Here is a 27,754-nt window from a genome sequence, read left to right as displayed (position 1 = left end):
CAGGAAACAATGGAAGAGGGCACCTTAGGGCTCAAAGTCAAACCGTTGGAGAGTTACAGTGCCTGTTTTGGCTGTAGAGACCAAGCCAGCGCAGACGTCACTGAGACAGAAGTGCAAACACACTGGGAATGTTGGCTTGGGAAAGCACCTCTTTATTTGAGACTGTCCTGCCATGTGGTGCCCAAAATCTTCCTGATGCAGAGCATGTGGAAGGCAACCAGGGGCGCTGCTCCTTGTGAGTGTAAGTTGTCCATGTCTCACTACCATAAAGTAGTGTTCTCAGCACACTGGCCTGGTAGACTTTCATGTTTGTATTGGTCATTAGCATCACATTCTCCCATACCCTTCTGGGAGGGGCGAGCCATTGCTGTAGCTGCCATGCCAATACTCTTGTCAAGTTCAGTGTTGGTGGAGACGTTGCTGGTTATGGTGGAGCCCAGGTAGACAAAATCGTCTACCACCTCAAGAGAGAGAAAGAAATGTTGAATGTGTAAGTGTATGTCTAGAGACAATGGATAAAGCAAACACCATTAGCTGTACAACTGCATACGTGTTTAATAGTTATTTTAGTTTAAAAACCAATAAAAATTGTTTAAGAGAGGGGGGAGGGAGGGAGAGAGCAGGATCTGATAATTTCCCAACATCTCTCCAAATCTCTCACTCAACAAGAAGTCTACCAAGAGCAGCACAGTTCAGGCCTGCGGGGATGCAGCAATAGCGCTACAACTGTCACGATTTTTATTTATGGACAGCATTTATAGCCTACTTAATAAATAACAAAACCCTTGTCAGCAGTTTGCATAAAATAATATAAAATACTCATGAGAAAATGCCGATAAAATCAAAAGACTTTGAAAACAAGTAGACATAATGAAATGATCAAAACATAGTTTAATCATTAGTTTTAAACTACAAATGCACATAATAAAATTACATGTCTGAGTAGACTTGCCTAAATAAAAGTTTCCAGCAGGCATAAAATGGGATTCAATGAACAACACGGAAAAGGTGCTGCTGTACTAAACCCTCAATTTCTTGCATGTGTGTAATAAATATTATATGGCACTTGCAAACCTGGCAGTTCCACAGGAAAGCAGTAGAAGAATTCTAGTGCCGTTTGTTTGTTTGTTTGTTTGTTTGTTTGTTTGTTTCCCTTATGGCACAGCAAAATGATATCTGTGGATTGTGGTAGCATGAAAGACAAGGATTGGCAGTTTCTAGACCTCTGACCACATTCAGCCTTTTGTGGAATGCCCTATGTTCCATCCTTGTTGGCATTGTATATCCATGGGACATAGTGGCATTTCACTTTGGGGAGGGGGTTGATAATGGAGCCTTGGCATGCCATCCTTTACCTGCTTTTCCAAGTCACCATCTACTTGCTGGCTAGAGATGTGTGGTCCCTTCTTATTCTAGAGCGAGTTTTAGGATGCAGTCTTAACTCCTGCACGAAATCCAACGCGGGCATGATAACTTCAAAACATATTATAAAGCCATCAGTCTTTACCCTTGGCAATATTCCTATAAAGTTCAACTTGCTGGATGCAGGGCACTGTAACAAAAGTACAATAAACAACCTACAGGCAACATTTGATTAAATTCATAATATTTCAAGGGAAGGGAAGAGTAAATTTCCGGCATCAAACTTTCATAAACCTTCATGCGTCTCTTTTCTCAGGGCAAGTCAAAGGCAGAGCAAGGATTGCCGAAAAAAGCAAGCTACCCTGAAGTCACCAGAAAATACATTCAAGAGAATAAAGCCAGTAAATAACTCATCCGTCACTGGGATCTTTTATTGAATCAAATTACTTTTGACATGTGGTCTGCATTATGTGAAGGTCAAGTGTTTTGTAATGAAGACAATAGAGTTATGTCTTTGAAAACACAGACTAAAGATGCGCTCCTTAGCACACTTACTTGGAGGTAAAAATCCATTGGAATCAATGAGACGGCCTTCCATCAGATGTATTTAGGATCCCTGGGTAAGCGAGGAGGACAGAATCAGGCTCAGGGATTGCAGAGATTTATTTCAATGAGTGCTTTGCTGATGTCTGCAGGGGTCAGTTTGCTTCGGCAGGGGGATGGATGAGCTGAATCCCTGCAGAATGATTAACCTTCTTGGGAGTAGTAAACAAGGCTTGCGTGGAATTGTTCTGCTTCAAAAAGGTATTTGCTTTGAGACATCGATTAGCACTGCAGCTTCCATTGATCCAGGTTCAGCAGCGATTCACTGAAACTGCACAACGTACCATGTGCAATAAAACCATAAAAATACAAATTAGAGAGCAGTCAATGAAATCCTCCTTAAAAGGGCAACTTTGCAGCAAGGGGATGCAGCTCTTAAAGGGGGGAAAGCTCAACTATCCTTGCACATAGAATTTTAAAAAATAGATTGGATAGAGAAAAGGGGGGACAGGTGCTCTTCAGTGATTCTAATGGTCTTTGTGTCTCCTTCAATTTTATTCTCCCTGCACAACTTTGCCTGATTTGAAGTGGGGGGCAGGAAAGGGCATACAAACAGGCCAGCGGGGAAAGAGCCAAATGCTTTTCACCTGTGCAAAATTGGCTACATTATTATATAATGATGGTGAAGATGATAATGGGGGAAAGAAGCATTTGTATAGCACTTTCATGTGTCCAAAGAACTTAGCTTGTTGCTTTTCCGTGGTGAGCCATGCCTAAAGCATTGCACACAAAAAACCCACAAATAATATACAATGCAAGGAATTGCAACCAAAAATCACACAAAACTACCCTATGGTAAGAGACCTTCCTCCTGCAGGTCTCTATCACATACATGTCCCCCAGTGGTGCTTCTGAGAGTTGGGAACTGTTTGGAGTGGTGTGGCACATGTTTTGGGAGCCTAAACTTGGAGCAAAATCCTTAGTGAAATCAGGGGAATCGTGTAAGAACACCTTTGGGTTGAAACCTATGTTTTTTTTTAAAGAAATGAAGATTGGTGCTACTGCTGGTGATGGTGGTTAAAACACCTTCCCTCTCTGCCTCTTTCTTTAAGTCTCATAATTTAAACCGATTTACGTTTTAATCTGCATTTAGATCAACAGACTAACAGTAACAGAACTATTGCTGGTAACGTGAAGAGGAGACAGGTTTTGTAACCCAGCTACCCAAAACTGCATTTGGCACAACTGACCAGTGTGCACATAACAAGCAGGCCCAAAGGATGCCATGCCCATTTAGTCAGATGGAGGTCAAAGGAGGAGATCAATATCGGCTGGAGATTAAATTGGAGACATTTCCCTTTGTCCCGCAATTTCTTCCCTTTGTTCCATGGCTTTCCAGGTCCTGGAGATTTTTCTTTTGTCCTGCCACTTTGCCTGAGGTTTACTGCTGAATTGAAACAAATGTCCATCTGCAGAAAACCTGGTGGACGTTTGTTCCGATTCAGCAGTAAGCAGCAGGTTTTCCCAGGAAAAGCAGCGGGACGAAAGAAGAACGTCTCAGACCCGTGCCTAGAAGTCGGAAGGGTGGATAGCCCCAAGATGCCAAAGAGGTGGGTGGCATTTGCCTGCATCTCCTATGAAACGGTTAGTTTGAAGAAGGCCAGAGCTGTCTTGAAACCTGGGCCTTGGAAACCTGTCTAGAGTAATTTGACATACAAAGGCCTGGACAAGATGATCCTTGAAGATTCACCCAGCACTGCTAGCCCAAGGACTGGGCATGCTTGAATGCCCAGTATCACTTTGTTCCGGCGCTCATTAAGGGCTCACTTCTACAATCTGTTCTCAGTACAAGGAATCACTCTTGTAATATGTCAAGTGTAACAAGAAAGTCATGTCCCTCTAGGTGTGCAAGAATGCTTTCTGCCTGCTGAACAGGAACAGCCTGAATCCCACCCACTTAGAAGTAAGGTGTAGGACCTACTGGGCAGCTAAGGGTGGGTTTTATCCAATGCTAGTCCTACTCAGAGTAGACCTACTGAAATTATAAACAGAACCAAGTTAGGGACATTTATTTCGATGGGTCTATTCTGAGTTGGAAACTTACCGTATTTTTCGCCCTATAGGACGCACTTTCCCCCCTCCAAAAATGAAGGGGAAATCTGGGTGCGTCCTATGGGGCGAATGCAGGCTTTCGCTGAAGCTTGGAGAGTGAGAGGGGTCGGTGCGCACTGACCCCTCTCGCTCTCCAGGCTTCAGGAAGACATCCGCAGCGTGGGGAGCCCTGCGGGAGTTCCTGCAGGGCTGTCTAGGCTGCGGATAGTAGCCTGGTTCCCTAAGCGCCGGGCGCACTGAAAGCAGAGCGCCCGGCACTTAGGGAACACATCTGCAGCCTAGGCAATCCTGCGGGACTTCCCGCAGGGCTGTCTAGGCTGAGGATAGCAGCCTGTCGCCCGGTGCGAGGAGTGCCCTGAAGCAGAGCGCCCCGCGCGCCGGGCAGACATTGGCCAGCCCCACAAGCTCGGGGGACAGCAGGGAGGCGCAGCGCCGCCATCCTGCTGTTCCTCGACCTGGTTTGGTTTCCCCGACCTGGTTTTGGAGGGGAAATAAAGGGGGGGAAATTTCCTTTATTTCCCCCCAAAAAAACTAGGTGTGTCCTATGGGACGGAGCGTCCTATGGGACCAAAAATACGGTAGTTGGAGACAACACTAAAGGTTCCCGGCAGACCTGATCCCAAACTTTTTAAAAAAATAAAAATTAAGCGCTAGGTGAGATATGATTTCTTATACCCGCCACCTGCCTTTAGTTTGACAGTCTAGAGCGTGGTGTTTTCAAGTAACAGATTCCATCTTACGAACATGATGTTGAATGAATTACTACACCTATTCCCATGCACCATATCAGGATGCAGCTGCCTCGTAGACGTCGCGCCCAGTGCTACCTAGGGAGTAAAGTAAATCCAATTTCTCACACTGAAGGATACTGATGATATTCCTGTTCACTCCTGAGAGGGCTTAATAGTTTCCATGCATCATTGGTACACATAGGCTATGGATCTTTCCCACTCATATCTTTGTGCAGTATATTATACGAAATGTATTCAGAAATGGCGAAATGAAAAATAGTTTTGACTGAAACAAATGATATATACGCCTGGAAAAGATCTTCTTGGGAGATGCTTAATGGTCCATATTACATTTTTTAAAAGCATATAAACTTTTTTAAAACAAGAAAAAACTCCAAAAATATAACATGGTTTCTTGACTGATTGGCATCAGGTAATTACTTTTCTGCCCTGAATTATGCAAAGTGTGCATTTGAAAGACAGGATGGGGTACTTATAACATTGCATTTGCTAGAGAAAACAGCATATAAAAATGGATCATATAATTTTTTGCTTCCAAAAATGGGTATATTAGGCAAAATTAAAAATAAGAACATGTATATTAAGAGACATTTGATTAAAATGTTGCTGAATTTTCATGAATGCTTGTGGCTGTTTGTTTGTTTTTAAATCACAAACTGGTGTGGAAATCTGGAGGGCTGAATTTAAGACTGTGGAAAAAAGAGCGAGAAACTGAGAGTCAATGCCAGGCCAGAAGTTGGCAGCACATACAGGTTAACTCACAACACAGACGGGCATTATGTTACTGGCCATTACGTGTATAAGCAAAATTGAATAAGGCTCTTAGTCTTCCTCTTCGTCTTCCTCCTCCTCTCATTCACTGGACTCTGCTGTAGATGATATGAGGACCAATGGGGTTGACCAGTAGCCAGAACATATATGAAACATATAGTGTGTGTGTGTGTGGGTGGGTGGGTGGGTGTGTGTGTGTGTGTGTGCGTGTGTGGGTGGGTGGGTGGGTGTAGGAGCAAATGACCTATCAACTTAATCCACTTTATAATATATATATATAAACTCAAACCCTAAATAAATAAATAAAGTGTCAGGGAGAAATGAGGCTGTTGGAATACAAAACAGGGGATGGTGAGGGATGCTGAACACTTCTGGAATCTTCTCCATGACACAGAGCTCACCTTAAGACTCCCTTGCTAGCCGCTGTGTGAAACTGGTTGCTGGATGGGCTGGCCTGATTCAACGGGGCTCTTCTTAGCTGTGCCATGCTTGGGGGGTGCATCTGGTGGTAGTGCCACAGAGCAAGGCTGTGGAGAAGCTGGAAAACATTTTAAATGCTTGATTTGAGAACTGAGCCAGCCCTGAGAGCATGCTTTTTTAAAATAATGGCCGATTGTTCTTGGAATGCACTCAGCAGTGTTGCTTGGAGACCTTCCGCTGTCACTCTGCAACTGCTCTATACAGAGAATGTCTTTTCAGGCATTATCAAGCAATTATTTCTACATCTCCCTTCAGCATGCCAATTACCACTTTGCCCTTAGAAATTCAAAATGCATTTCCAAGATTCAGAATATTTACTATTACCAGCCCAGGCTACTGCAACCTAGGTGAAAAGAGGTGCCTGCTTCATTTTACTTTATACATACCAGCTTTCCGCAAATTGCTGTCCTCCAGATATTGAGAAGACCCCAGGTCCTATCAACCCCAGTCAGTGTATATTCCAGAAGAACTTTGTATTTTGAGGAATTCGTGCCACTAGGGAGAATGTGCATTTCGGTGTTAAGGTATTGCAATTGTCTGCCATGCAAAATCAAGACAATCAATGGCACCCATGAAGTTTCCTCAATAAAGAAAATCATGCTGGGCCTATGGAATGTGAGGTTACACCCGTTTGATGGAAATGTTATGTAAACACTGCATAATGATTGGAGAATGTGCAGAATTACTGGGGATTCCACTCTGAAACCCTGGAGTGTAGACAGTACAGACCTAGATGGGCCAATGGTCTACAAGCACCTCCCTGTGTGCTGTTTGTAGCAAACAACACTTTTAGGGGCAAAAAGCAGTAAAGAGGCAATGATATTTAGCATGGCCCCCAATGCATGCTAAAAAGAGCATGTTCTGGATTGAGTTCTCAAAACTTCAAAATATTCATGGCTTGCATGTAACTAACGTTGCATGCCGTTCGGCTCTTGGTTACTTGTTTATTTCTTGGTCTGGCACAGAGCTTTAAATAACCACTTGGCTGTGAATATGAAAAAATGCAAAGCAATGTAATACATCAATAGAAAATATAGTTTGAAGCTGGCATAATAATAGCATCGCAGTTGCCTTGACAAAGCACTCAGCTTTTGTTACTTCCTATGCTAATTGATGAGTTGGCCTCCTTCAAACTTCCTCCAGCCGATCGAGTTGGTGAAACAGAATTTCTAAGTTCCCCAGCTTATTAGCATTTTGGAATAAAGTTCAAAGTTACCCATCCAGGGCTGTGGGCCAGCATCCTGTGGCCTTCAGCTGCGTGGAAGCATGTGAAGCAGAGCTGGAGGAACAGCAAGCAGAGAAAGCACGAGAGAGGGTGCTTTTAAACCTCTTCTGTTCATCAACAGGATGGACTTTCCCATCTTTTATATCAATCCCATTACTTACATAGGTGAACCTATGTAAGATGCTAGCATTGGATTAATATATCTGGGGAGGAAGTGTAGCAAGAATTCTTGCTTCTTCAGAAATTATTCACCTAAGGTATTGCCAAAGCCCAAATCCAAAATTGAACAGGGCTGATTTTAGGACCTCTATGCTTTACCCAAATCAGTTGGAAAGATCCTTGTTATGCCCTAGGTCTTGCTGGTCAGCCCAATCTAGAGCTGTCACGCATGGGGTGGGAAGAGGAGGAGACAGGCAGCCCCAGCGCCTTACCCTGCAAGGAATCTGCTGTGGAAGCACATCTCAGCAGGACTGAAACATCCTCTCCTCACCAGCTGGTGTGCAGAGAAGTCAATCCGGCCAGCTGCAGGGTGCTTCTTTACAAGTGCCTTCCTTGATTTTGGGGCTGGATTCCAGTTGGGTGTCCCCCAAACTGATCCAGGGCCCCAGATCAGAGGTCCAGATTGGGAGGAACTGTGCAGAGCCCTGATGTACAGCCTGACACATCCCAGTGCTTGTTTTCCAAAACTGTTCAATAAAGGCATGATTGCACTTTTTATTTTTTAGGGGCAGTGACTATTGTCTTCTCTGCATTCCTTAACATTTCTTTATTCTGATAGCCTCATGTTTTCTTCTAGTCTAATCATCCAAGACGCCAGGGTCTCATGTAGCAGCCAGTGAAATCTAAACGAAGCCTATGTACAGAGCCACAGTCTCGAACTTTTCATTCCTTTCATTTTTCATTTCGCTTTTCATTTGTATACCGCCTTTCTGTATTACTATACTCAAGGCGATTTACAAGCTGAAGAAACAACAAAGTAAGACAGCAAAGATCACACATGTAATAACAATCTGATCCAATACAAAAAAAAAAAAGTCACAATAACGTTAACCTTTCACCTTGGTCCATCTTGGTAGTCGTACTGTATGCTTGAAGTTTGCTGTGGTTGATAGCTGTGCAGGCCTATCAGGGTGCAGATTAGCACAAGCCATTCTTGTCACCATCTCTGCTGTGTTCACATCACAGCAGCAAGACTCACCCCTCCATAGACTGTCTGAGCGCTTCCTCCTCCCTCCTGCCTCAGACTTTCTTGTGGGCTGGGAGATATGACTAATTGGTGTGAAGCAGTTCTCATCTGCATACTCATCCAACCTCATGCGGTGGAGCTTAGCTGCCTTGCCTTTTCTGCAGAAAGATGTGCAAGGAATCAAAGATGCAGCTTTGGTTCTTCTACTCTGTATATCTCCAAGTCTAATTCTCCCATTCAGGCAGCACCGTCTACAATTGCTTCTGATGAAAATTTTTGCCCCTTGCTGGATCTTCATAATACTTTGTGAGTCAATTTGGTTCTGCCCCTGGGTGTGCTCTTGAATCACATTCCTTCTCCCCGTTGTTGACGTCCTCCCGCCTCTTCCCATTTATTAACAGCAGCTTCCTTCAGCGAGTGTTTGTCATCAGCTTTTTTTCATTTCAAGCTCTCCGATTTTTCCACGCTTGTGAAGAGATTGCTGAAGTATTTGGTTTCTGATTACTCATGATTAAGCAACAGTAGGAATTGATTTGGCAATAATGGCTGAAGATGTGTTGTTCCCTCCAGGCGGGTTTCATTTTCATCCCTTTTCTCTGTACAGATTAATATTATCCTGAGATGGTTGTGAAAGTCGAGTCTTTTGAAAAACTAACTTAGCATTCACATTTCTGCTCTTTGGAGTGTAATCAGCAGCATGGGGTATATGATAGGTTGCAGTTTAGCTCTGTAAGCTGAACTGCAGGTATTCAGATTTACTCCAGAGTTTACTCCAAAACATTTTTCATAATGTTTCATTGTAACATGGATTGGGAGCCCTAAAGCCTTCGAGGTGTGGTCAGACTCCAACTCCCATCAGCTTCAGCCAGAATGTCCAGTGATCAGGGATGATGGGAGATGGAGTCAAACAACATCTGGAGGACCACAGGTTCCCCAATCCTGGATTAATAACCTAAGCAGGACCCTAATGGATTGGGCCAAAGGTGCAGTTAGTTCAGTATTCTCTTTCCTTGCCAGCCAAGAGCCTTTGCAAAACTCAGAAGTAGAGCCTCCCCTGTTGTTTGTCCCCATCACCTAACATCATTTGACCAGAAAGGCCTGTCCTCTATGAATTTGTTTGTTACTGAGATATGATCCATACTTAGCACTTCCAGGCATTTCTGACAAGGATAAGGTTACCAGATTTTTTTCAATGAATCCAGGGACAGTTTTCAACTTCAGTAGGAATGATAGGATTTTGTCAGAGGACTGATTTGTAAATCCAGGGACTGTCCCTGAGAAACAGGGACATCTGGTAACCTTAGACAAGGAGGATTATTATTCTTACAAAGTCACGGGGCACTTCCAGACTCATGGGACTTCAGGTGAGATTCAATCACATACCAGCAAATTTAGGTCGCACAAATAAAGCTGATTTGGCACTCTTGCACAACAGAGCCATCCCCACTACCTCCAAATTGGACAGTTTGCAGTTAGGGAAGTGATTGGGAAAGGTGAAATTACAACCGCTTGAGGCTATGCCATAGAACCTATCCGCAAACAAACCAGGACAAATGCTCAACGAACAGCCAACATCATCTAGCCTCCCTGCAAACTTTGTGCAAACATATCAAGAAGAATGCTCAATCAACAAGTGCCCTTAGTCACATATTATTTATTAGGCAAACTGGAGCTCTCTAAGCATTGGAGCATTAGCATTGGAATTGCTAAACATTAGCAGCTAGACTGGAGATCTCTATGGGGTGGTGGTGGGGAACATAATGTATTTTTTATTGGTGTAAAAGAAGGGGGGGGCTTACTCCGATGAACAAATGGACCTAACAGGAATGCAGCCATGTAACTTTTTGCTCACACTGCATTCTGAAGGTATGTGATCTTCTCGTAATACTCAAGAATAAAGTCTTCTGACAATACTTTTATGTATGACTCTGCTTTTATACTTCTTAGGAAAGTGTACATGCTCTCCCTGCTAACATGCATCTGTTTTTCTCATTAGTGACTTTCTGGAGGGATTTGAAAATATTCCTGTTCACCCAGGCATTTCATAGCTGAAATACACTGTTCCTGGTAACCTAGAGATCACTAGATGAGAGAATGTTTTTAGAATGCTTTTTTTTGGGGGGGGGACTTCTTTTAAAAATAGTTTTATTATGAGTGTGCTTGTAGTCCTGGGCTCCTTTGGGAGGAAGGGCAGGATAATTAATTAAGTAATTAAATGTCCAGTTTTGTTGAAGGTCAAATTTATTTGAATTCAAAACTCTGAAATGCTGAACTGAACCAGCTTAATTCTGAATAGCCTTGGAATATGGCAATGGTCAGGGCCAAAGGTTTTACAATTTTTCTTGCGGTTTAAACTTTAAAAAACAACACAACACACCACTCACAGCAATGTAAGTCTTTCTCTGGACAAATTCTCACCTGCCACACTTGCAGGAATGCCTTGGGAGTGATGCCACATTACTGCGACACTCCCAAGGCATTATGGGAAGCATGGGAACCAAGGGGCAGTTCACAGCTGTCTCCACAGTTTCCTGTGGGCCATACTTCCTGGCAAGGCTCAATATAAGCAGCAACCCCCTTCCAAAAAGTTATTTCACTCAGGAAAGCAGCAGAAAATGGGACCCTGTTTTTGCAATGGGACGACAGTGTCATGAGGGGAGGGGATTTCATCCCAGCCTTGGCCAAGGGCTTTCCTCCCCCGAGACTCATTGTTAAAATGCAAATTATTCTGTTTGCCTATTTGAGGCTCATTTATACATTACCCTCTTATTGTGTTCAAGAAACCTGCTGCCTACATTAGCCTCCAGAATAACGGATTGGGCTCCTTTCCCCATTGGCGACCAAAGGCAACATTGCCATATGTCATTTTATTATGACATTGATATGAAATTATTATTATTAATGTCCTTTATCAATCACTTCCCACAAGGAATCCCAAAGAGATTAACAAAATATCCCACTTTTCCTCCAAGAATTCAGGGTGGAATACAAGGTTCTTCCTCTCTCCACTTTCTTCTTCTTCTTCTTTGGCAATAGCCGAGTCAGATTGTCTTCCATGAGCACGGTCTTAATGGTGCGTCCGTTGGTGACTGTGGAGGCCAATTCTGGATCCACACGTCCTTTCACAGTGGGGACATAGGTTTCTGGGCAGGAAGTAGGTTGGGCTGCAAGTTGGTGACTGGTCCAAGGTTCCCCGATGAGTGGGATTCGAACCCTGGTCTCTAATGTCCTAGTCCAACACTCTAGCCACTATACCATGCTGGCTCCCTTCCATGTACAATCTATTCCCAGACCACCTAGCAAGAGGAGCTTATCAGCTACTACTTCTTGACCATGTCCTGGTTCTGCTTCCCTTCCTAAGCCATAGACCACATGCCCCACATAAATGAGTGGATACTTCTCCTCCTAAAAGCTTATGAAAAGCTCTTTTCAAACATCCCAAGCAAGGAGTGGCCATCCAGACGCTGTTGGACTCCAACTCCCATCAGCCCCAGCCTGCAAATCCAATGGTTAGTGACCCTTGGTGTTTTAGTCCAGCAACATCAGGTGAGCTACAGATTTTCTATCCCTGTCCTAGATAATTGTCATTCTGAAAGGAAATGACCTCATGCAGATATTTTTTCTGAGACATGTAATTCCTCCAGTTGCCAGGTACACATGTCTCTCTACACACACACACTTCTTGCAACAAATGCTACCAGCAGCAAAGACTTAAAAGCTTTGTGACTTTACCCACCGCACATATTCTTTCTGCCATCTGAGAAAGGACTCCATAAATCAACGGCCAACTACTGCCTTGTGACCCATCATACTGTACTGGCAGAACTGTGTTCCTTCCATCAGCATCTGTCCAATAAGGAAATACATAACGTGGAAAAGAGAAGAGAAGAGCAACTCTCTGCAGTTATTTAAGCGGCCAGGTTTACTGCCTCCCAATAGGAATAAGCAAAGAAAGGTGATGAAAGGCAGATTTGGAGCGGATGGGTTTTCACGTGCTTAGGCAGCTCTCCCATTTGCATTGCAAAGTATATAAATAATGCAAGAATGTGTTCACAAGACGGAAGGCTAAGCCGGGGCTTAGTGCACATGGCTGGACATCACGGGGGACAGCTTTGTAAAGAATTTGAGCTACAGTGGATAAAAGCAACAAACAAAAGTCCATGATGCAATGGGGTGGAAAATAGAGTCAAACGACTGAAATGCCATTATGTAAATGTATCCCGTTTCTTCACCTGGAACATAGTACATAGTTCCACTCATATACTCTCAAAAATTGCTGGATGGTTTGCACTCTTTTATCCTCACAGCCTCATAGTCAAGTTTCATTAAATCAGAGAGCTGTAAGAGACCTTGGAGAACACCTAGTCTATGGGAGCCAATGTAGTGCCTCCTCAGATGTTGCTGGACTACAACTCCCATCACACCTCACCTTTGGTGAGCCTCATGGGAGATGTAGTTTAACAATATCTGAAGGGGCCCATGTCACCTACCCCTGATCTACTGCGATCTGCTGAATGCAGGTTCTGCAATGCAGGAGGCAGCAACATACCTGAGAGAAAGCTATCCAGCATCTGCTTAAATGCTTCCAGAGAAGGTGAGCCCACCACTTCCTGGGGCATGGCTGAGTGGGGATTTGAACCCTGGTCTCCCAGGTCCTAGTCTGACACCCTCACTACTACACCACATTTGCTGCTGCTACACCTGCCCATTGTGCTCTGACAACAATGAGCTGCATAAAAAAGACGAAGAGGGAAGTAGTCTTCCTCTAGGTCTGCCCCCGCCCCCCTTCTAAGTCTATCTTACTGCATAAAGCCAGCCAGAGCAGAGGCGGATTTATGGGAGTGCAACCAGTTCACCTGCACTGGGCACTGAGCCAAAAGGGCGCCACAGGGGGCGTGGCAGCAATGGCGAACAATGGAAGGCAAGAGGCAGGGGGCACTAGATTTTGGCATTGCACAGGGCACCGCTGAAACTGTAAAGCCCAATATCTAGCACTGGCAAGAGGGACAAGACTCTCCAAGTCCAGCAGACAGTTGCAGTTTGCAATCTTGCCCAGTTTCTCTCCCCTTCCCTCACCCTACCAGGCACAGCTCCATTCCACTGTAGGTCACAAATTGTCTCGGACATGGCAAACTAAAAATGCTGCTGTCCTTATCCCCAGGAGCAGTTCTGCATGTGAATATGGGGCCCCGCATATAGATCCTATGGAGTATTATCAGAACAGTAGCCCACAGCTTGCAATCCCGGTTAGACCATTTTCCCAACGTGGAATACTGCACTTGTTCCCTTTCTTTAGTAGAATGCTAAGAAGCCCACTGGTTGTTATATGGAATGCTAAAACTACTTACTGTGACTGGAATTCACTCAGCAGCATCAAGTTAAACGTCTACAGTAATTTGGAAACAGCAATAAAAGGTTGTTTGCATTTGATTTTACTAGGTAGCCTAAGGCCTAGGTGGTTGAGTTAAAAGTGATGCTGCATTACAAAGCATCCATGGAGGTTGACCCTTTGGAGGGAGAAAACTGCACCGTTATTATTTTATAGTGCTCTGAATTGGCTCCAGGGCCTTTAAAGTTTGCATAGAAGAGTAAATTCTGCCACAGTAATTACTGTGATCCGGCAATTCTGCTAGGAGGCAGAGGCCTCCTTGGCCTGCTCATATTATCTCACTGAGCTGATTCTTTCCGCGAGGGATCACTAACCCACACCGGCAAGTAAATACTCTAACCTGAAAGGTTGCTAACCTCACTAGTTCACAGCAGGAAGGGATGGAGGTCTTCAAGCTCATTAAATTATTTGCAGAAGTATGCTTGGCTAATAATGCAGTTCACACATGGGAAGAGCTCAGTGACAGAGAACATGTTTTGCATGCAGGGGTCCAAGATGCAAGCCCTGGAAACTTCAAATAGAGCTGGTAGGAAACCCTGGAGATCAGCTGCTGGTCCACAACCAAGGGACCTCTAAATGTTGTTGGTCTCCAGCTGTCATCTGCACAAGCCAACATGGTCAATAATTAGGGGTGTTGGAAATTGAAGGCCAAAACATCTGGAGAGCACCAGGTTAGGGAAGACTAGGGCTGAGCTAGGCAGACTAATGATTGGATGCCATACAAGGTGGCAACCTACGTCTAGATACAAATACATAAAATCATGTCTGGCAGAGCGGGGAAAGCCCTGACCCATGTTAAACTGGATTGGAATTCAGTTCCTCCTCGAAAAAGGATATTGCAGAGGTGCAGAAGAAGACAATCAAAATGATCAGGGTGCTGGAACTACTGTGAATAAAGGTTACGACATTTGGGGCTATTTAGTTCAGAAAAAGGGTGAGGCATGATAGATGTATGCATAGAATGATGCACAGTATGAAAACAAACAGAGATGAGTTTTTATTCATCTTTTGTCATACTAGAACATCATTCAAGGAAGCTGAAGGGTAGAAAATTCAGGACCAACAAGAGGAAGCATTTCTTTGCACATAGTGCCTAGCTGATCAATGCATTTTTCTTCCACAAGAAGTGGCAATGGTTGTCCAGTGTAGACAGCTTTAAAGGGGGATTAGATAAATTCACATTACAGCTTGACCTCTGCATCTCTGCTCTGCAGTAGGTCCAACTGAGCTCCATGGGAGTCACTTCCAAGTACTGTAAGTGTGTATTTGATGGCAGCCTCTATCTCCTTGCAGGAGCCCCAGAAGCAGATACAGTGAGGGTTAACTTTGCCAAGGGTAGCCAATGTAGGACCCACCAGATAGTTCTGGACTACAACTCCCATCATCCTTGACCATCAGCCATGCTTGCTGGCGCTGATGGGAGTTGTAGTCAACAACATTTGGCAGGCACTACATTGGCTACCCCAGAATTATAAATTTAGTTCTTTAGCAATATGTCCATATTCAGATGAGTAATCTTTACTCATGTGAGTACATTCCTCACTACTTTTATTGGGACTGGTCATGTAAATGGGCTGGTTATAAATGAAAAGTCTTTAAAGCAGCCGGTACTTAGACGTGAAAGCTGGTGTAATATTTAAACACCCTTCTAGCCACTTGCAAACGTGGATGAGATGGCTTAGCAGTTAAAGAAGAAGAAGAGGGAAGTGTTTGGATTTGATATCCCACCTTTCACTCCCCTTCAGGAGTCTCAAAGCGGCTAACATTCTCCTTTCCCTTCCTCCCCCACAACAAACACTCTGTGAGGTGAGTGAGGCTGAGAGACTTCAAAGAAGTGTGACTGGCCCAAGATCACCCAGCAGCTGCATGTGGAGGAGCGGAGACGCAAACCCGGTTCCCCACATTACGAGACTACCGCTCTTAACCACACTGGCTCCACATCTAATGTCCACATCTAATGGAACCATGCTAAAACTCAAAGTGCAAGCCCTTTTTATGCCAATTATAGTATCATATCATATTATATTATATTATATTATATTATATTATATTATTTTATTTTATTTTATTTGCAATGCCGGTTACACTTCTGAGGAATAGCCAAGGCTTCGTTACACAATAACCACTCATGATGTATAAATAAAATGTTAACTGGTAAACATGCATTAACATGGCAATCTTTTTGGTGTCCTGAATATTGTGTTATTCAAATACAGAATTATGTATTCTCTGAACATAGCCAAGGTAAAATACACATGGCCTTGTCTTAACGACACTGTACTCCCTAAAGAATGATGGCCAGAGATACAGCAACTCTCACTATGCCAAGGTTCTTCCTGGCTCTCTAAGCGCTAGCAATGTATTGCTGTCAGCAAGAGAAGTCAGAAACTGATAATTTAAGGGCTTGTGCTAGAAGGAACCAAAGTTAGTTTTCCTCTCATGCTACCCTTCTACAGTGCTATTTTTCTAGAAAAAGAGGTGCTGGGACTGACAATGAACTGCTCCCTTGTTTTCTTATAACAACAATGGCACCCACTTGAGAGGTGCTGGAACTGAGTTCCAGTGAGTTCCGGCTGGAAAAAAAGCCCGCCCTTCTCACAGATTCCATAATAACTTAGTAACTTACCTTTTTCCCTTTTTCCCTGCCTACATTTTTCTGAATTTAAATGTATTATAGGAAAACAACCGTTTGCTTAAGCAAACAGGTGGCTTCTTATCCATTCGGCACACCCCCCACAAAAAAACATGAATCCACATCTGTCAGAATAAAAAGAGAGAGAGAGAGACTTCTTTCTGCCTTCACTTAGAAGACAGCAGTTTGTGAGAGGAAAGAGATAAAGAAGTGACATTGTCTATTACTCATCCTGAGTCCAGTTTCAATGAATTAATCATGAGAGACAGCTATTAAGATGTTTTTCTAACGGAGGTCGACTTCTTTTTAATTATCTGCTTCCCACTCACCTCATACAACACAAATAATAATAGGTTTCAAACATAAACGTTGGGGGGGAATAAAAAAAAGTTCCCTAGTGTAACAAACATTATTTTCTTTTATTTCAGTTTATATGCAAGCGCAACGTAGAAAGGGGGATTTAAAATGATAGCAATTGTTTCTGTCCCAGCATCAGCTTATGGTAATGAACAATAGGGGAGACAACTGTTGAAAGAGTCAGTGGGATGGTATTTATTTTCACTACAACGTGGTGCCTAAGCATTCAGAAGCTTGAAGTTCTCCATAGCTTTGAAGAGAATTGGGGCTAACTTTGAAATCCCACTACTGATTCTGCCCATTCCATCCCAGCAAGCAGTATCTTCTTAGCACAAAGTGCAGGGAGAAAATGAATGTAATTTGATGTCATTTTTCATTTGCAAGTGAAACGGGGATATGTTAATGTGGTGGACTTCTCTGAGCAGAGTATGCTAATTCACACCATTTATCTTCATGCCTGCTGCGTTATTTGCTTCTATTAAAGTATTCCCCCCCCCCACTTTCTCTCTATAGAGACTCAGGGTACAGCCAGACAGCTATTTTGAAAGTACACATCCAGCTCCTGCTGTTTACTTGTCCCAGGCCTCTGTTCCCTGTTGCTCTCCCATCTGCCTCGGCTTTTCCATACCACGGGCCACTGCCAGCATGGGGCTGGGCAGTCTACGTAGCTGAAAAAGTCATAAAGTGTCGAGTAAACAAAATGCCCACAGTTTGAAAGTGCCTGCTAAGTTGGTGTCATGCAAGCACCCAAACCAAAGCTAGAAGCTGCCTTCTGAAGGTGCCCTGAACAGCTAAGTTTAGAATTGCAGGTATACCTACAGAACACTGTATAAGTGGAAGAGCTGACTTAAAGCTTGAGATTATATAGAAGAGGGGTGGAGAACCTGTGGCCCTCCAGATATTAATGTATTCTCAACTTCCATCAGCTCTAGGCAGCATGGCCAGTGCTCAGGGAAGATCAGAACAGCAGTCCAAAAATGTGATGGACCAGACATCCTCCATAGCTGACATGGAACCTAGCTGTAATGGGAAGTATCAGAAGAAGAAGAAGAAGAAGAAGAAGAAGAAGAAGAAGAAGAAGAAGAAGAAGAAACTAGGTCCTAAAGCCCTGCTCAGTCACTTCTTCCTCCAGCCGTAGGTGAAACAGTTTCATTTCAGTCCAGCAAAGGGTTATGTGTGGGCCTCCTTCCATATGGCTGCACACCTTAAGATTCTCAGTGAAGGATTTATATTCTTGTGTGGCAGATATGTGAGGGGTGATTTCATACTGTAAGGAGGAGGAATGTTCCTCAGACGTAACCTAGAGGAATCACGGAATCACTTCATTTTTCTTACAATACACACTGGGCCAATGCAACATCAGGGGCACTGTGGAGAAAACAAAATGGCAGCCACAAGGGAAAGTGTAGGCAGGTGTCAACATAGCAGGCCCTATCCAGGCATGGGACCCTTAGCAGCTGCCCCAGAGTGCCTGTGCTGATGCTAGTCCTACTCCAATAAAATAGGATTTAAAGAAAAAAATTGAATTTCAAGTTTCTGTCTTGCAATTAGAGCAGCATTCATAAATCACCAGTGGTTGTCCCACTCCTTGCATTTCTAGAGATTCAGCTTACTTATGACAACCAAGTGGCATTACAGAATTAGTTAACTGTGAAGATACAAGAGGTCCCAATCCTCACCCTAAGGTAACATCTTCCATAGACAAACTCATACACACCCTAAAGTGTTGGCCCACATTATTCAGATAAGAACAGGTCACAAGCCAATAAAAGAAAGCACAGTATGCCAGAGGAGCCTGTGGAAAAATAAATGACTGAGAAAAGAAAACCTAAATGAGTCAAAGAAGTATCAAGAAGAATGGCATACGGTTTTGTGTTGCTTTGTTTTGACATTATGGGAATATTTAATGGAAGGCGGGAAACATCTATTTTCAACCAATATAAAATATCAACTTTAATTTTGGGTATTTTGAATGGATAGAGTCTGTGAACAGCTAAAATAGAAGTCAGTCTTCACTATATGCCAAGCACATTTATCATTTCAGCAGTGTGTGTATCACAATACACCAAAGAAAATAATAATAAGCAGGCTGTTATTAGGCAGAGATTTGATTTCCCAGAAGATATCTAGGGAATTGGTGAGGAATGGTCCATTTTGTAAATATCACTAGCTTTCCAGAAGTTCAACAATACTCTGTGCAATGCATCGTGTGGGAGTGAGAGGGCTCTCTGACTCATGGTGCTGAGGATGATGTAAAGAGACCTATTAAAATAGCAGCATGTGCAAAGTAATATGGAGAGAACAAAAGAAGCAGTGAAGGTCACCTATTTCTTTGTTGATAATAACACAAAAGCCTAAAATGTCACCACTTGAGCTAGATTTCTCCACTACAAAGTTAAGTGTTCTCAACGTTCTATATATGCCATGCGTATCTCTTATAAACTTCTGGGCTCTGTATAATTAAAATCCCACACATCACAGTCTCCACTTCAGTTTTCTCCCTACAATTATAAATCACAAATCCTGGCTATTAGGTGGGAAGAAAAGATCCTGCCCCTCTATAATATATGTGTTTGTGCCTGTATTTATGTATGAGCTCTGGTGACAGAGAGTGTGACTTCTGATTTGTATGGTTATCCAAAATCTATAGACCTCATGTGTCCAATGGGAGGAAAAATGGATGGCTGTGTGACCAAAGACTATGAGCACATGGGGTCCCTATTATGCGCTCTGGATAGGTAAGCCTCGTTGAGAGGCCAGCAAATTTGTTCTAATGGACATGCATAGATTCTGATCTAGTAGATCACAATTCTGTTTATCTTTTGGTAAGGTCTAGCACACAAAAAGTAGAGTAAGTGAGATTTAATAGTGCCACCTCGCTTGGGGTGCCACATATTTACATCCAGACAGGTAACATCTCCAGTCCACCCAATCACAAAAGGGTCCTACAAGAGGGCATTGCTAGCTCACTCCATTCCTGAACAGTGCTAAGTAGTGCTTACTGCTTATGAACTAGATTGAGCAATTTTCCAAGATCCTCTCTGATTGAATGCTGAGTCCTTTGCGCATCCACTGCCCACCCTTTCTAGGAATCAACATAAGATCGGCAAGTTTGGGACATGCTTTGTCTTCAACCATCTTGAGATTCCTGCCTGTGGCTCCGCATCATACTGCATGTGAGAAGGATGCTGTCCAATAAATCAGTGCTGAAAGCTCACTTAAAGTTATACAAACCTTGGATCTTTTATTTCCAGGGAAGCCTATTAATTTCCCTATTTCGTTATCTGAAGCCTTTACACAATACAGTGGTACCTCAGGTTAAGTACTTAATTTGTTCTGGAGGTCTGTTCTTAACCTGAAACTGTTCTTTCCCTGAAGCACCACTTTAGCTAATGGGGCCTCCTGCTGCTGCCGCACCGCTGGAGCATGATTTCTGTTCTCATCCTAAAGCAAAGTTCTTAACACGAAGTAATATTTCTGGGTTAGCAGAGCCTGTAACCTTAAGCATATGCAACCTGAAGCGTATGTAACCCGAGGTACCACTGAAATAATACTGAATAAATAATACTGAAAATCAGACACCTGAAGTTGACTGACTTGGTGCATTGCTTCAGACTTGTCCTACTGATGTTTCTAACCAGTTTCACTCTGTGTTATACTTTTGTAAGGGGAGGTTAAATCCAGAGACCATACTCCCTACTCATAAAGAATCTAAGGTACCTCCACCTTCAAAGCCAGCGAGATTTCAAGGTGGGCAACAGTGACTACATTTTTAAAAGGATGCATTTCTCCTGAATGTACATCCCTATTCATCATACAATCTCAGAAGCATCTGATTCATCAGTGTTGTAGACAGAAGGCTCAACTTGATGGATTTTTTATCTGTTCCAGAAGGGCCCTCCTTATATTCTTATGACTTATTTTTATCTTCACTTGTCATGTGTTGGTACAATAATATGCCAGAGAATTTCTATATGAATCTGTGGCAATTCAGAAGTATCTCTATGATGGGAGAATGGGCAGCAGTCTCTGTATTTTCTGTTCCTTCCCACTTGGTCCTTCATACTGTGTCCTGGATTAATACAAACTTAATGTACTCTGACTTTAATATATGTTTATCATAATCAACACCACAACACATTTATCTAGGCGCATGATAATAAAGCTGTATTAAATGGCCTCCAATCCAGCTTAACCAACCTGAAAATCAAGATATAAGAAAATATAGCATGCACTATATAAAACGCCAGAAAATTGTATAAAGTACTGTTCTCTAAGGAGTATGCAATTAAAAAAAACAAACCACCAGTTTGCAACTAAAACAGTGAAGTTATTTGCTTCATGTATTGCAACCAGAACATAACTGCAGACATCCTAAATGAATTTGGAGAGTAGAGGTGTCACAGCTGGGAATCTAACTTATTCAGCCATGGCACACAGTTAATTTTACTGAAAGATTAAAAATGAGCCATCTCCAAATACTGCAGGCACTGGACTGAAGCTGCAGGAGTCCAAGTAGCAAAATTTGGATAATATCTGACATGACACATATTATAATTTCAGAAGCTGTTGTTATTTTCCTGTAACATTGCCACTGAAATAGAAAATGATTCAAGTGTGTCCTTTACCATTGACACATCTGTTTCCCAGCAGACCAAAACAAGTTGAAAATTAATGAGTGAGTGAGACCTTCCTTCATCATTCATAGTAATCCATCATGAAATGTAACTGAAATTATTATGGATTGGTTTCAGGGCCACTTGACTCAGGAGGTCTCCAGCTATACTTGAAAACAATGTTGTTTCATTGCTAAAAGAGAGTGTGGAAGGCAACTGAATGGTCCCTGATTGGAGTCAATGATTTAAGCTTAACCAGCTTGCAAGTCAGGCTGTAAGAGGCCATCAGTTGCCCAGGGCACATTTGGAATTTTGCAGGAATGCTCTGGATACTGGACACAAATGCTCCCTGACTTCTGCTTATATAGCATTGCACTATGAGGACAGTGCTGATTGGTGGATTACTCACATCCACATGAGCTATACATCCCTGGCTGTAACATTCCTTGTGTATTCCTGGGGGGAAAGGAGGTCTACTGTAGATATTCTCACAGCTTTAAACTAAAAGCAACAGTGTGAGTTAAACTTTCACAGCTGTCGCAGCTAGTTTCAGCCTTTGATGCTCCCAGTTAGTGTATCGTTTCTCATAATTTACCATCCATGTGACATTCTACTATTTCCTACTGAATAAATGTTGGATACACAGATTTGTATGAACTCCTACACTCAAGGATTACAAATAGCAAGCATGCTCTGAACACTATACGCAACATTGTTTGGGCTCCCCCCAGACAACTTGTTTACCGTATTTTTCACTCTATAGGACACACTTTTTCCCCTCCAAAAATTAAGGGGAAATGTGTGTGCGTCCTATGAAGCGAATGCAGGCTCCTTGGCTTCAGCGATAGCAACGCAAAGCCTCTGAAGCGCAGAGGGAGCGCTCCCTCCGTGCTCCGGAGGCTTTGTGTTGCTTTTGCTGAAGCCTGGAGAGTGAGAGGGGTCGGTGCGCACTGACCCCTCTCGCTCTCCAGGCTTCAGGGATAGCCGCCTGAAGCCTCTGGAACACAGCGGGAGGTCCTGCTGCGCTCCGGAGGCTTTGGGTTCCTTTTGCTGAAGCCGGGAGAGCAAGACTCTCCTGGCTTCAGCAGAGAGGGAGAGCTGCGCAGCGCCCCTTCAGCCAAGTGGGAGGAGAAATGGAAGGGGCTCCATTTCTCCTGCCACTTCGCTGAAGGGGCACTGAGCAGAGAGGGGGAGATTGTTTTTTTCTTGTTCTCCCCCTCTAAAACAAGGTGCGTCCTATGGTCGGGTGCGTCCTATAGAGCGAAAAATACAGTATTTAGCGTTCATCCTGATTTGCTCGCACAAAGCTTACATGGCACTCAGACTATATCTGGTTGTTATTGAGCATTCATTCAGATTTGTTTACTCGGAGGTTACATGACAATTAGCAGGTGCTGTGACCTTCCAGTAGTTTGACCTCACCCGCTAAGACACATGCCTCTATTGTCTCCCGAGACAGACAGCAACAGCAGGCTGGGCTCTACACGCACTCAGACACATCCCTCTCTGTCTTCCATCTAGACAAGCCATGGGCAGAGTTCAAGGACACATTCCAGCCAGGCATGAGCACTCAAGGTGGGCGTGAAGCACAGCCAATGAGATGTGTGGCCAGCAGAAGGACTGGGTGTGGCTTGGGAAATTCCAAATGACCAGATAGAGAGGCCTGAAGGAGAGTCACATTCTGCCCCTAGGTGTGATGCCTTCAATACCTGTTGCACTGCCTTCTGCTGAGTGCCATGTCAGTAGATATCAAGCAAACTTTGTTGATAATTGGAAGAATATCACTAAAATTCTCCCCCACCAACCAACTGCCCAATGTAAAATGTGCATGCATTTTTGCTGAGTAAGGTAGAGCTTACTCTTACCCAGATGTGTTGTCAGAATCCACACTCTTAATTAATGCACTTTGCTATTGTATGACTCCTAGGTTGTGTGTGTGTGTGTGTGTGTGTGTGTGTGTGTGTGTGTAGTGTTTCTCAAGTCAAGACATGCATGCAGTGCATGTTTGTGTCTGTGTTTAGGATGCATGTTTTATTATGTGTGGCTTGGCCCATCATTCATTTGCAAGCAGATCTGAAAGCAAGTATCTGGAAAATCATCAGTAAAACTCACCAGTGACAAATGCCCCAAGTTCCCTGGTACATGGTTGAAGCTGCAGCTGAATACCTGCCAGCAACATTTATGAGCACATTTTTCTGAACTCTTAGCATTCATGCAGTCAGTTTTCCTATTCATGGCTGTCACCAGGAAGCATCATATCTACCCTCATTACCCAGCATTGTGATTAAATCCCTCAATCAAAATAAAAAATGAGACTTCTATTTTGAAGAAGCTGAGGGTTGCGGTTTGATAGGTGGCTTGCTGAAAGTGCATGGCTCAGAATACATTGCGGAAAGGTATTTGCTGGCATGCAGAACTGTATTCTAAAGCTTAACTCTAAGGTGCTTGTTTGTGATTTATCATTTCTATAGCACTTCCAGCGAGCAAAATGCTTTACATATATATTTTCATTCATCTTCACAACAGCCTTTTAAGCCAGCTTTGACTGAGAGGCATCCGCTTGTCCAAGGCTATCAGGTGAGCAGAAATATGAATCTGGGTCTTTTGTGTGTAAATCCAGCATTATCCTATCAACGGCTACTAGTTACAATGGCTGTATTACCTCCTGTACCTCCTGTATCAATGGCAGGATTCAAGTTGCTGAAAATCATAAGGCAGGGCCATCTTACTTATAGGCACTAGGAGTGCAGGGCACCCGGGCGCCGGGCTCTCAGGGGCACCAGGCCAAGAGTCCGGGGCCCAAGAGTTGAGTCTGGGGAAGAGCCCACCCGTCGGTCGGAGTGCCATGAGTTCAGGAATGACCGAGCCAGCGAGACGCTGAGGCAGCCGGCCAGCTCCGCCCTCCTGTGTGCCTGGGACTGGGCAACCTGGCAGGGAGCACCGGGTGGATCTTTGTGCCCTGGCACCACATATGCTTAAGACAGCCCTGAGTCAAGGGAGCGCTGTTGTGCTCAGGTCCTGCTTCTGAGCTTCCCATGGGCATTCTGGTTGGCTGCTGTGACCACAGAATGCTGGACCAGAGGGGCCACTGGCCTGATCCAGAAGGATGTTATCTGAAGCTCTGCACTCTGAACATAGAACAAAAAAAAAAATGTTCTATGGTTCGTCCCATTTCTCCTTACAACAGCCCTGCGAGTTAGGTTCTCCTGACAGATGGTAACACGCCCCAGTAAGCTAAATGCAATCAGTTTCCAAATGTACAAACCATTATATTCCTACAGGATTCTGGTATTAAGAGACGTCTTTCTTGTTTATGGCAAGTGTGTGCTATTCTAAAGATTAACATGCGGGGGAAGGCATTGCCTTTATTACGTTACCGTTGGAGAAACCCTGTATAATATATAACATAACAATAGTATCTGTTCTGCTGTAGCTTTAAATTCAAAGGTTGGCATGGCAACAGATATTCCCACATTGTTGCATCTCCCTTGTGCTGCCATTTTGTTCAGGATCCCTGGTGGGTTCAGGATTAACTGCCTCCACTATTTCATTTTGAATAACTAAATCAGGGGGTTTTTTGGGGGGGGGAGCTATAGCATGAAACGCACAGCTGAAGCGTGGTACGAGCTGTGCACCTTTTGTTTTGTAGCTTCACTGCAGTTTTAAAGTATGCCTTTATGCAACCTGCATAGTCCCAAGCTCAACATAATGGGATGTCAAATGCCAGTAACATAGCACTCTGTTTGGAATTGGAGCTGGCTGAACCACATACAGTGGTACCTCGGGATGCAAACGGGATCCGTTCTGGAGCCCCGTTCACATCCTGAACAGAACATAAGACATGACGGCGCATCTGTGCGTGCGCGGGCCGCGTTTTACCGCTTCCGCGCATGCGCATGACATCATTTTGAGCGTCTGCACATGCACGAGTGCAGTGGCGTAGCGTGGGTTGTCAGCACCCGGGGCAAGGCAAGTAATTTGTGCCCCCTAACCCGTGGATTTGCGCCCCCTAACCCGTGGATTTGCGCCCCCTAACCCTAACCCCCAGATGTTGCGCCCGGTGCGGCCGGCCCCCCCTGCACCCCCCACACTACGCCACTGCACGAGTGGTGAAACCCGGAAGTAACGCACTCCGTTACTTCCGGGTTGCCGCGGAGCGCAACCCAAAAGCCCTCAACCTGAAGCACATTCAACCCGAGGTATGACTGTATGCACCTCTGGCTTGACGTTTGCCTGTCGTCCACAAACACCTCACAATTTTCCAAAACTTGTCTATTATTCAGGCATCTAACTTTCGAAGGAAGAAAACACAGCTTCTCTTGCCCTTCCATAGCACCACATTGCAATATATGTATTGCATACTCTAATATATGTATTGCATACTCTAATGAAGCAACTAATTTACAAGTATATGTTGTTTCATGTTAATTTTGAAATTTAAAACTAATGATAATAACAGCAACATCTTTTCTTACCTAAAGGTAAAGGACCCCTGACAGTTAAGTCCAGTCATGAACAGCTCTGGGGTTGCGGCGCTCATCTCACTTTACTGGTCGAGGGAGCCGACGTTTGTCTGCAGACAGTTTTTCCGAGTCATGTGGCCAGCATGACTAAGACGCTTCTGGCGAAACCAGAGCAGCACACGGAAACGCCGTTTACCTTCCCGCCAGAGCGGTACCTATGTATCTTCTTGCACTTGGACATGCTTTTGAACTGCTAGGTTGGCAGGAACAGGGACCGAACAACGGGAGCTCACCCCGTCGCAGGGATTCGAACCGCCGACTTTCTGATCGGCAAGTCCTAGGCTCAGTGGTTTAGACCAAAGCACCACCTGCGTTCACCTAGCTTTCACCAAAAGGTCTCATATAAAAACTTACCATGGATAGCAAAACAAATACCATAATTTGACAGAGGCCAAGCTGCAGCAGAATGGAAGCAGTACTGATTGTGATGAATGCAGATCAGAACAGAAATTGCTGCCTTCTTACATCTTTCATTAGAAATATATATGCTATCAGGACAGGATTGGGCACTAAGCAGAATAATCAGAAAGACCCCCAAATGCAGCAAGGCTGGCTTACCACATTGTGATGTAAGTGAAGAAGTATGCATTATAAATTTAAATTCCCCAGAAAACCATGAAGTCCAGAGTCGCAAATCACCTATTCCTATATCTGCCCCCCAGCATACCAGCCCTATAAGCAAGTACATCGCCTTTGACTAGAAAACCATCATCAGTTACCTTGATTTGGCAAACAAAACAAGGGCAGAGTCATCACTGCAGTTAAATTGATCAGATTTGCTGACCCATATTTGAAGGAGCAAGCTAGTAAGAGGCTGAAGAGATACATCCTTAGTGCACTAAAGCTGCTGAGGTGTGTTTGTTATTTCCTTATTGCTATTCAAGCGACTGCATAATGATTACTTTCCTGAAAACTTACTAAATAAGTAAGCACAAGTTGTTGCTAGGTAACACAAAGCTACAGCAGCATCACTGCCTGGTTCAGGCAGAATGTACTATTTGACAGAGAGGGGGGAGCTAGAAAATGTCTTTTACATATCTTTATGTCAAAATAAAAAAATTCCTTCCAGTAGCACCCTAAAGACCAACTAAGTTAGTTCTTGGTATGAGCTTTCGTGTGCATGCACACTTCTTCAGATATCTTTATGTCGTTTTCTTTTGCATGTTTATTAATCGCTACTGAGTCGTTTTGAAACTGAAACTCCTCCCTCATTTTTGGGTTATGTTGCCCCACCCTCCTCTTTTTCCTCTCTACTGTTAACAAATATTTATGCTTTGTTGCCTATATCTCCCACCACAGCCTTCCTTCATGAAGGGATGAAATGAAAAAATACTGACACTCCCATCCCTTTCTATTTGTGGGGGGGGAGGGTCCTCAGTCAAGTATCTTTCTTGTTGCTCATATAGACTATCTTGACAACAGTCCTGGCTAACTGCAACAGCACAATGCTAGCTAGAAGTTGCAAACTGGCAGGATAAAGTTAGCGGTTTGGTGTTACAGCCAGGAAGCAAAAGAATATTATACAGTATAATAAAGTCTTATGTATTTTTCTCTCTTCATCAGATTTACCGTATTTTTTGCACCATAACACTCACTTTTTTCCTCCTAGAAAGTAAGGGGAAATGTCTGTGCGTGTTATGGAGGAAATGCCTACGGGTGGCATGCCTGCGGATTTCCCTCCTCTAAAAACTACGTGCGTGTTATGGTCGGGTGCGTGTTATAGAGTGAAAAATATGGTATATTATTTGATACCATTTTTAATTATAATTATTGTTTCCTGTGCTGTGGTTTTCACATTAAGGGCAC

The 27,754-nt window shown here is 43.7% G+C and overlaps 1 long non-coding RNA gene across 3 annotated transcripts in view; it reads right to left on the bottom strand.

The window, feature by feature from the left end:
- Positions 1-258: 258 nt before the first annotated feature.
- Positions 259-27,754, bottom strand: part of LOC310710118 — a 35,401-nt gene continuing 7,905 nt past the window's right edge. Inside the window, exons 1-4 of one of the 3 annotated variants that reach the window (XR_014527818.1) lie at positions 5,942-6,128; positions 2,770-2,864; positions 1,918-2,236; positions 259-461 (exon numbers count right to left, since the gene is read on the bottom strand). This is a non-coding gene — a long non-coding RNA (uncharacterized lncRNA). Of the gene's footprint in view, positions 462-1,452; positions 2,237-2,769; positions 2,865-5,941; positions 6,129-27,754 lie in introns of those variants that run through there. The other 2 variants (XR_014527817.1, XR_014527819.1) reach the window with 2 other exon arrangements.

The sequence above is a fragment of the Podarcis liolepis genome, assembly GCF_965112155.1.
Source record: "Podarcis liolepis genome assembly, chromosome: 6".
In the NCBI taxonomy this organism is placed as follows: Eukaryota; Metazoa; Chordata; class Lepidosauria; order Squamata; family Lacertidae; genus Podarcis; species Podarcis liolepis.
This window is presented reverse-complemented; position numbering and strand designations above follow the sequence as displayed.